The 11,078-nt window shown below is 44.3% G+C and overlaps 1 long non-coding RNA gene across 1 annotated transcript; it reads right to left on the bottom strand.

Moving 5' to 3' along the window:
• Positions 1-431: 431 nt before the first annotated feature.
• On the bottom strand, positions 432-1,164 carry LOC141091974 (uncharacterized). Its single transcript, XR_012232632.1, has 3 exons — positions 704-1,164; positions 568-628; positions 432-494 (listed from the first exon to the last, which is right to left on the bottom strand). It is a non-coding gene; the product is annotated as an uncharacterized lncRNA (long non-coding RNA).
• Between the last annotated feature and the right edge of the window lie 9,914 nt (positions 1,165-11,078).

Genomic DNA, 11,078 nt, shown 5'->3' with positions numbered 1-11,078 from the left:
CTAGAATACGCCTAGCACGAAACCCAACAGTGCCGTCAAGGACAACAGTCACTGCGGCACAATACAGAGCAGGGAAATACTCACTAAACGCCTTTTTGGCGGATGCTGTGGCGCTGTCCCAGCCATCCATCAACGCTGCGGCCACCTCATTCCATAGCCGCCGTGTCACCACATTGTCCTTGTACAGCCGGTCACGGCTGTCCCACAACGGCGAACGCTCCTGGACCAGGCTGATGAGCTGCTCATTATCCAGGTAGACGTCTTCATCCCGTTGTGGAACCTAGACAAAACACATTCATTAGAATAATCAAATTTAAATTGACTAAAAAGTTACAAAAAAAGAAAAAAAAAAAAGAGTAAAAATAGAAGATAAAAAAAAAAAAAAACATTACAAATCATTTGATACTTACATTACGTATAACCACCGGGAATTGGCTTCGCTGCTCCTGCTGTTCGCCCTCACTATTCCCGTCCGCAGATGATGATGACGATGTCTGAAAGTTGAAAAAAACGTAAGAGATTTGGAGAAGCAGCAGATATACTTACCAGATGCACGAAAATAATCACCTCACGGTCTGCTTGCGCCAATTCCTGCCGCGATGGGGAATACTCCGATTCTGAAGACATACTGCATGTAAAAATAATAAAAATCATTAGTACATACATAATTTAAAAGGACAGGCATATAATGTAATATACTCACATTCTTCGCTGATATAATGGGTTCTTGGTTGAATGTCTGCTCTTCAATCTGTCTAGTGTAGTAGTGGCAGAGTTTTGGCAGGCACCTCCTTTATATAGCCTTTTTTTTTTGGACTTTAGAAGATTCTAACTAGGATAAAAAGTGGACACCACCCAAAAAACGCTGCGCTAAAAAAGCGCATACCTGCGCATGCCAGTGCGCACGTATGCGCATCCATAGGCTATAATGGCCATTTTTAGCGCAAAACGTGCGCATACGTGCGCATGCGATTTTTTCAAGGGCCAAAAAATGCAACATGCAGCGTCTGGAAAATACCAACGCACACCCCAAAAAAACGCAGCGCATGAAAATCGCATACATGCGCTTACAAGTGCGCAGGTATGCGCACCCATGTTAAATATAGGGGAAAAATCGCATGCGCACGTATGCGTTTTTTTCCAGCGCTAAAAAACGCAAATGTGAAACCAGCCTCAGGTCTGCTTTCTCTGCAGGCTGAGCCCTATCTCTAACCTCCTAACAGGAAACTGTTTCTGTCCCTTTACTTCAGCCCCTCCCACTCTGAGATAGTGCCAGCTATTAACTCTAACTCTCCCTACTGTTGGGCAGAATGCAACACTGTCACCAATAACGCATGTGTAATGTGCCAGAGGACAATAATCGTGGACGAGTTGCTGCTCTTTGTCACCCTGGCACTTTACAGAAAATTTGTGTCCCTGATTAAATGTGATGTGATGTGTTTCAGGAGCTGTTGCACATTAATCAGGGGACACCCAGTTTGTTTCATTACAAAGAACTTTATTCAACAGACCATGTACAACATATTGCAACTCATAGTTTTGGGCTCAACATTTTGTATTCCTCACATCTACAGCATACTATATCTCCAGGTTTCCCCTCAGTTCTTTCAGGAATATCCCTGTCAGCCTCACCTCTGCCAGTCCTATGGACTCTTAGCCCAATCCTGCAGTATGTCTGAGGTCAACACGAGTCTCCACCTCAATCGTCCTCTTTACAGAAAGGGTTAAATTGCTTTCCATAGCACTAGAATAGAGCCTTGAGCTTGCTGCGCTATCTATATATATAATTGTCTTATCATGTCTGTCTGTCTGTAACCGAAATCCCACGGCGCTGATTGGTCGCGGCCACCAGGCGACAAGAGCAGCTGTTTGTAGCGGCAGGCGCAGTCGGGCGCAGCGCATCTGTAAAAATTAGAATTAAAATAAAAAAAGGTTATACTCACCTTCCGACGGCCTGCAAACTCCTTTCCACGTGCCCGGCCTCGTGGTCCCAGAAATGCCTTGCGCCTTAGACCGGAGGTGACGTCACTCTCACGAGAGTGCGACGTCATCAGCGGTGTTTCGCGCAAGGCATTACTGGGACCACAAGGCCGGCTGCGTGGAGTGGAGATCGCGGGTGGTCGGAAGGTGAGTATATAACTATATTTTTTATTTTTTTAAACAGAGACCATGTATACCAGGAAAGGGGGGAGACGGGACCACGCATACCAGGAAAGGGGGTGAGGGTGACCATACATACCAGCAGAGGGGGGTGAGGGGACCATACATACCAGCAATGGGGGGAGGGGGACCATGCATACCAGCAAAGGGGGTGAGGGGTACCATGCATACCAGCAATGGGGGGGAGGGGGACCATGCATACCAGGATTGGGGGGTGAGGGGAATCATGCATACCAGGATTGGTGGGTGAGGGGGACCATGTATACCAGGATTGGGGGGTGAGGGGGACCATGCATGCCAGGATTGGGGGGTGAGGGTGACCATGCATACCAGGATTGGGGGGTGAGGGTGACCATGCATACCAGGATTGGGGGGTGAGAGGACCATGTATACCAGGATAGGGGGGTGAGGGTGACCATGCATACCAGGATTGGGCGGTGTGGGTGACCATACATACCAGGATTGGGGGGTGAGAGGACCATGCATACCAGGATAGGGGGGTGAGGGTGACCATGCATACCAGGGTTGAGGGGTGAGGGGGACCATGTATACCAGGATTGGGGGGTGAAGGTGACCATGCATACCAGGATAGGGGGTGAGAGTGACTATCCATACCAAGATTGGGGGGCGAGGGGGACCATGTATACCAGGATAGGGGTTGAGGGTGACCATGCATGCCAGGATTGGGGGGTGAGGGGGACCATGTATACCAGGATTGAGGGGTGAGGGGTACCATGCATATCGGGATTGGGGGTGAGAGGACCATGCATATCAGCATTGGGGGTGAGGGGACCATGCATATCATGATTGGGGTGTGAGGGGACCATGCATGCCAGGAAAGGGGGGTGAGGGTGACCATGCATACCAGGATTGGGCGGTGAGGGTGACCATACATACCAGGATTGGGGGGTTAGAGGACCATGCATACCAGGATAGGGGGGTGAGGGTGACCATGCATACCATGGTTGAGGGGTGAGGGGGACCATGTATACCAGACCAGGATTGGGGGGTGAAGGTGACCATGCATACCAGGATAGGGGGGTGAGAGTGACCATCCATACCAAGATTGGGGGGCGAGGGGGACCATGTATACCAGGATAGGGGGGTAAGGGTGACCATGCATGCCAGGATTGGGTGTGAGGGGGACCATGTATACCAGGATTGAGGGGTGAGGGGTACCATGCATATCAGGATTGGGGGTGAGAGGACCATGCATATCAGCATTGAGGGGTGAGGGGACCATGCATATCATGATTGGGGTGTGAGGGGGCCATGCATATCAGGATTGGGGGGTGAGGGGACCATGCATACCAGGATAGGGGGGAGGGGTACCATGCATATCAGGATTGGGGGATGAGAGGACCATGCATATCAGGATTGGAAGGTGCATTATTGCATTATTATTAAAACTTCATAAATAAACTACATACATATTCTAGAATACCTGATGCGTTAGAATCGGGCCACCATCTAGTACTAGTATATTCACCCAGGGAATAATAGTAAGGCCTGGTATTGGCCAAAACATTTTGTACTTTCCTTGCTGTCCAGCTCTTGCTTCCTACCAAACTTGACCTTGGGCCCTATCTAACTATCAAGAAGTTCCCTATGCCTTCCTAGCTAACCCCTCCCATGGCTGGCTAAGCCTGAACCTTAACTCTTACTTTTCCCTAACATCACAATTTGATCTGTACTATGTCTTAACCTACGCTATCTTATGATGTACACCACTATCTTATATATTATGTTTACATTAATTATACACTATACATTACCATATCTCACTCTCTATCACAATACATTGCAGGTCACATAATATCACATAACTACTAGAGATGGGTAAACCAGAAGAGTAAAGTTTAGGGTCCGTGCAAAACAGCTACTGTTTGGGCACAGACTCCGAACACGGACTTCACCAGGAAGTCCGTTTTACTATTCCGGTATCTATTCGGCACTGCGATCACTGGGTGTTTATCGTGCATGACAGCATGATAAACACCGGTGGCTCTGTTTGGCAGCAAAATTGATACACTGGTGTTAGGCGTCAGATTTCTGTCGCTGCACAGCGAGAATCCTGAGCCTTACTTCCAGCGGTCTCCCATTCCTCTCCAGTCGCAGAGGAGGTTGCTCAGCAAACTCATCGGTCTAGGCGCTCTGCCCAGACCAGCTCCGTGGGTTTGCTTGCTACTGTCACCTCTGGCACATCTATGGCAATACATGCTGCTCAGCAGCAAGATTCTCCAGGGACTAAGTCCCCATGTCAGGCCACTGAGCATGCCCGTGGAGTGATCTCCCATTGGAGATTGAAGATCACATGCTCAGGTCCTGCTTGTGTTCGGATTGGCCCATCCGAGAAGCCAGGAAGGTCCCGGATGCTTGCGGCTATAAAACGTTCGTATGGTTGCTCGGCCATGCGCTAGGATAGACTGTATTTACAGACTATGTGGAGTGACTGATGTATGCATGTATGAATGTCTCTGGTGAATGACTCATTAAGAAACCCCTACCCTTGGTACGCATGTGTTGTGCAGCCTAGCTTGTTAAGCGCCCCGGCTTAGGTGTTGGTAGGACAGAGGTTGAGTCAGGCATCAGTCCTCACCAGGGACTTGGCACGCCTCAGTGCACGTGCTCCACTTCATAGCCAGCGTCTATAGCGGCACTCGCGGTAGCGAAGCCGCGCGCTCAGTGGGCCTAGAAGGACTCTAACCCCGTGTCCTTGGGGTAGAGTTCTGTGGTCATACACTGTGCGCTCTTTTGGCCAAGCTCTGTGAGCTAAACAGGCTCCGGCATCTACGTTCAGCGATTGTGCGACTCTGGGTGACGTAACCCACGTGTGACTGTTTTTACGCCGGTCTATTCTTCTGCCATTACCTAGCTGCAGTGTACCACCTCTGCACGGTGGACCGCGGGCTGCGAACGCACCTACTATTATTTTATAATTTGGTGCGTTCCGCCAGCCCTAACAACCGGTCAGAGAGCTGCGGCTCCCTCGCTGTCAGATGTCAGCGTGAACCCATAGCTGAGACCGGAGGTAAAAAGTTTACCTCTGGTCACTAGTGTAGACTGACTATTACTCCCATCAGCGTACAGTGTACACCTGCTGCGGGCTCCTGAGCTCTATATAATTAAAGAAAAAAACGGCTTGTGTTCCCCTCTATTTTGGTAACCAGTCAGGCAAAACTGATAGCTGCGGGCTGCAACCCTCAGCTCTCTGTTTTAGCAAGGTTGGTTATCAAGAATAGAGGGATCCCAAAGCCATTTTTTAAAAATTATTTAAATAAATAATTTAAAAAAACAGCGTGGGGTCCCTCCTCTTTTTACAACCAGCCAAGCTAAAGCAGACAGCTGGGGCTGGTATCCTCAGGCAGGTAACGGACCATGGATATAGCCCCCCAGCCTAAAACTAGAAGCTTGATGGGATTGCTTCTTTAATGTGTGCTTAAGGCCTTATTCACCAATCCTTTTTTTTCCCCATACGTAAAAACTTGATCTTTGTTTTCAGCATGCTTGATCCATTTTTGAGCTTTATGTCAGTTTTTTACAATCTGTTTGTCATCTGTTTTCTTCTAGGAAGAACAATTCAAAGCTTCTATCAACTACCGAAAAATGGACAGCACTTAGATGACACACAAATGTATCCGAGAGCTTTTCTTATATGAATCTCTTCACTTCTTTGATATTGGAAGATTTTATCTGCAAATAGGAAATGTCCCTTATGCTTTTGCTAAGCTTTTGTTTGGACATACAGCATTGCATGTTACTTATAGCCATTAATATGGGACTTGGACATTGTAGATGATCTTGGCTGCTATAGTAATCATCACGCTTTTGGATCTTTGTGCTTTAGTCAGTAATTATGAGTTTTATGGATTTATGGCTGATTGTTGTTCTGTATGACTTTTTAGAGTGCTGTAAGTACATTATTAATGTATTTAATTGTAAACACAATTGTAGAAAGATGTTCACCATCGAGCTGAGACCATCATCATTACTTGAGTCATTCTTATAGTGTTAATTAAGACATTTGCACTGTTAAGAACTTTATTTTGAGTTAATTAGTTAATTCAGCTGAACTTCTGCTAATCAGGAATGAATCATAACAGTACAAATTACATTTCATGGTAACTATTAAATATAGTGTGATTCAGTGATATTCTTTGTTTAAGGAATTAGAATTTACTGTTACTGTAATTATGTTAATTAATCAATACAGTAGATGTTACCGTATTCTGTGCTAATTAATACTTTACAAGTTAATGTAGGAAAATTAATTTTTTAAAAGTCTCATAATATGGAGTGTGATGATAGCAGGTACTGTAAGGATTAAGCAAACTAATTTTTTTGCAGCTAACAAAAGTGGGAATAGTTGTCAAATAAAATGTATAACCCAGGTACCTTCAGTGAATTTCAGCAGTAATTGATCATCATATTGCATTTTTTGTCTCATATGTAATATCCTTTTAAAAGAGTTGTCTGCTTTAGGACAATCCTCACTTATGAGACGGTCCCTTGATGAAAGATGATCATAAAGTGTCCCCCTGTTGAGACCAACAGCAATAATTTGTAATCAGTCAGTAAATATAGCAAAAGAACTACATGTGCATTTAAATAGTTTGAGAGGTGGAATTCTTCTGACAGATTCCTTTTAGCTTCTTAGAATCTCTCCATGGAACAACACACTAGCTACCTAGACTTCTTTTGTGAGCCAAGTTACCAATAACTGCCCTGGTGGACTAATAAGCCCACTAAGCCAATGGTAACAAAGACAATACTGTATATTAAATGGATTGCTATGCATATTCCAGAAAATAAATCTGTTTTACAATTTGTCAGTAGTTATTTATTAAGACAAAGCTTGGTAATTCATGTTTTAATTTTCTACAGTGCTGTAAACTTTTGCATACATTAGTAGGAAAGAGCGATTGATTGATTCATACCAGACTTCTAGTGTTCGGTACTGGACCCAGAACATTGACTTACTGTGTGTCTATTTTCGCGTTCGGGTATGAAGTCTCATAAAGCTTGTTGAAAGGTTGCAACACAACCAATCAACAAGCTTTAAGGCTGTGGGCACTTCTGGCTCCATCACAGCCATGTCAAGTAATAGCATGGCTCTGATTGGTTGGACAGTTAAAATAAATAACTAAAAAAAATGAAAAAAAGAAACAGACAGCTGGGGGCTGGTATTTTAAGACTGGGAAAAGGTTAATATCATTGAGCTGCTCAGCCTGTTAATATCAGCCTGCAGCTGTCTGATTTGCCTTAGCTGGTTTAAAAGTAGGGTGGATCCTAAAATGTGAGGTCTTTCCTATTTATAATAGCCAGTTAAGGTAAAGCAGCCAGCTGCAGTGTGATACTAATAGGCTGGTAAGGGGCCATGTACATAGTCTAATAACACTAACCCTCCAACACCCCAGAAATCATGCATCCATTAGATGTGTCAATTCTAGTGCTTAGCCACAGCTCTTCCAGCTTACTCTGGTGCATTGGCAAGCAGGGTAATAGTTTATGGGGTTGATGTCAGCTGTGTAATGTCTGGTGACATCAAGTCCAGAGGTTAGTAATGGAGAAGTGTCTATCAGACAACACCATTACTAACACCATAGCCAAAAGAAAGACACACACAGAAAAGTACAATTGTACAATTCACTCATTGACAATTACCCTCTTTTCCCCATTTATTAACATAAAAGCAAAAAATCAAAAGTAATCCTCACCTGTCCACTGTTAATCCATATTGATGAGGTCTCACGACAATCCCAGACTCTACTATATCCAGATAGAGTGGTGAGCGGTGACATCGGCAATGTGACTGCTCACCATGCAAGCCAGAGCACACTTAGTTTGAGAAAGCAGCTGCAATGATGACAAGGCATGTAATTAAAGTTACCACAGGTCATTCACTTGTGGCAGTTCTCACAGTAAAATCTGTGAGCCGGCCTGAGAACTGTGGTAACCTTACTGTAAGTTCACCTAAGTTCATAGCAGCTTGTGCTGGTCTAATGAACTACCGTGAGTCTGGCACTCAGCACTCCAACACTCAACAGTCCAGCACTCGAGCTAACATGAGACCCAGTGGCTGTGACTTCAGGTAACCTTAAAGGTTACCAAAGTTCACAGCCACCAGATGTCCTGGCAGCTGTGAGGCCCAGAAACCTCATGGAAACCTTTGAGGACACTTTAAGGTTACTGGAGTTTCCTGCTTGAACACTGTAGGCTGTGAACTAAAGATACCTTGGGTGTGTATTTTACTGTACTTGTTAATAAATAAATAAATAATTGAAAAAATTATGTGGGGTTCCCACTATTTTTAATAACCAGTCGAGGGAATGCAGACAGTTGGGGGCTTTTGTTATTATTATGGAAAATCAATGATGGAAGAAAACCGAAGACATGTCCAATAATTCAATATAGGAAAATATTTATTAAGAGGTATGCAACAAAGTAAGGTGGGGTGGGGGACAAATGCCAGAAAAGGGGGCACAACACGGGGGACAGCATTGTATTAAATAGAAAAAAGGAAAAAGTTGGGTCCAAAGTTGGGTCCAGCTCCAGAATAAAATATAAAAAGTCCTTTATTTGTTAAATGCTAAAACAGCATGGCAGTAGGTATAGTAACACAGAAAAAAAGTGACGAAAATTGCCCGCAACTGCTGTCTTTGTCTGAGCTGAAAAAACAGCTCAAATTAGGGCCAGACACCAGGAAAAGTGGCATCAATTGATCCAGAATACAAATAGTATAATTGCATGGCATGGATGCATGGGACAGGTCTTGAGCCAGCCTTTCTAGCTGAATCAGTAACAGGTGGATCAATGACAGGTGTAGGCCTGGTGCTCTTAGAGGCCTGCCAGATTCAGGCAACACACATTAAGGAGACCCAACTTGGAGTCCAAACATTTCCAAAAATTAGGGTCAGACACTAGGAAAAGAGGCATCAATTGACACACAGTAGAAATTTGATAGTGGCACAGCACCAGTCAGCCTAGGGCCATGCATGAGGCATCAGGGTCTGGGCCAGCATTTGCAGCTTTGAATTTAAGTTTAAAATAAGACAAGGTGGGTGAGGGACTGGTGTAAGCATGCTTTGCTGGGAGCCCTGATACCTCATACAAAAGCTCAAACTTTTTTTTGCTCAGCCACACTCAGGTGCTACAAATATTATTTTCTTAGACTACTATTGGTAGAAAATATTTAAGAAAGTAACATAGGTAGTTGACTGAAAGTAAGTGCAGGCCTGCTGGTCTGGAAACCCTGCTTCTACAGGCAAACCACCAGATGGACACCCAAATTGAAGTCTCCACATTTCAAAAAACTATTGTCACACACCACTAAAGTGGCATCAATTTCCACAGAGTAGAAATAGTATAATGGGCCTCTGACACCTCTTCCACTACAGACAACACACCAGATGGAGACCCAACTTGGAGTCTCCATATTTCAAAAAATTGTTAGTAACATCAACAGCAGTAGCAACAGCAGGCACATGTTGTAGCTGTTTTCGTTCTGACCAAAGTCGGGTATGCCAGATCACCAGTGAGGCCACATTAGGAGTTTACGCCCTTAGTTTACAAGCGCTTGGAGACAAAGGAGACTGCACACACAGGTCGTGGGCAAATCACTTTATCTGATGTAATGAAACACAAGGCAATATTTTATACAATTTACAACAAATGTAACTCTATGTAGCTCATATAGCCCCCACCGCTTCCCCAGGGTCATACCTTGTTTACAATGTACCTAGAACATGTTGTTGCTGACTATTGAGAACATATATGATAACAAGTATAGTCTCCTTGAAGCGGAGACTAATAGTCTGCTGTCATAAGAATAATTCTAGCAATGAAAGGCAAAATACAATTGAAGAATTAAGGGCAGTTAAAGGCATATAAAGGCAAACCATTAACCCTTCTATATCAATTTCCCCTTTTGTAAATGGTATAACCTTTGCCACAGGGTCAGCTGATGTCCACAAAGGAGCTACTGTCTCATGGGTCTAGTACCCATAAGGGGGCTTCCTACCTGCTTTGCCCATTCACCCTCAGTGTGGACACTCTCTTTCCCCATCAGCAATGGCTATCTGGGGTCTATGATGCACTACAGAAGGTTCAGCCTTAGATTCTTTTTTCACACATACATTATTCAGTAGCTTAAGTAATACATATATTAGCGCTTTTACGGCTACATAAAACAATAAGCAAAACAACAAAATTTGCATACAAGTCTGTACAATGCCAAAAATCCACCCTGCTAGGCCACTAAACCAATTTGCTGGATTTAAAAAAAGAGAATGTGTTACCCCACCAGGAGTCTCTGCACTATGTTGTTTTAACCATTGGTCTCTAAGTTCACCTATTTTGTCTATACTCCTGATCTGGAGATTGCCAGTAGGGTCGATATAATTACAACAGGTGGGACCAATTATTTGACACATTCCTCCTTCTTTTGCCGTCAGATAATCTAGTACTATAGTATTTCCAATGTCTGAATCATATTCCTGCCACCACATTTGTACCTTAGGCCGCGTTATATTAAACAGAAACCAGGGATTAGAGGTCCATCCGATTATAGCCAATGAGGCAGATATGTCATGGGGCACATTCATCCACTCAATGCCGACTTTTATTCCCCATTGACTTGCATTGGGGTCGGGTTTCGGACGAAACTCCGACTTTTTTTCCCTAGTCGGACCAGTTTCATCTGAAACGAATTTTGTTTCATGAAACCCGATCCGACTAAAGTCGCTCAACTCTAGTAGAGAGGCCTAGGTGTCACTTTCTTAGGGACTTTTACTGTTTTTCCTGTGCACAGATGAGGCATGATTGTACAAGTTTCGCGGCTGCTTAACTGAAACCAGAAGTGATCCAGAAGGCACCTATCATGACACACATGTGACTTTTTGAGGCGTGAGTGGGGCCAT

The sequence above is a fragment of the Dendrobates tinctorius genome, unplaced genomic scaffold (genome assembly GCF_039654945.1).
Source record: "Dendrobates tinctorius isolate UK_male_01 unplaced genomic scaffold, ASM3965494v1 ptg000057l, whole genome shotgun sequence".
Classification (NCBI taxonomy): Eukaryota; Metazoa; Chordata; class Amphibia; order Anura; family Dendrobatidae; genus Dendrobates; species Dendrobates tinctorius.
The sequence above is the reverse complement of the archived record's forward strand: the minus strand, read 5'-3'. Positions and strand labels throughout refer to the sequence as shown.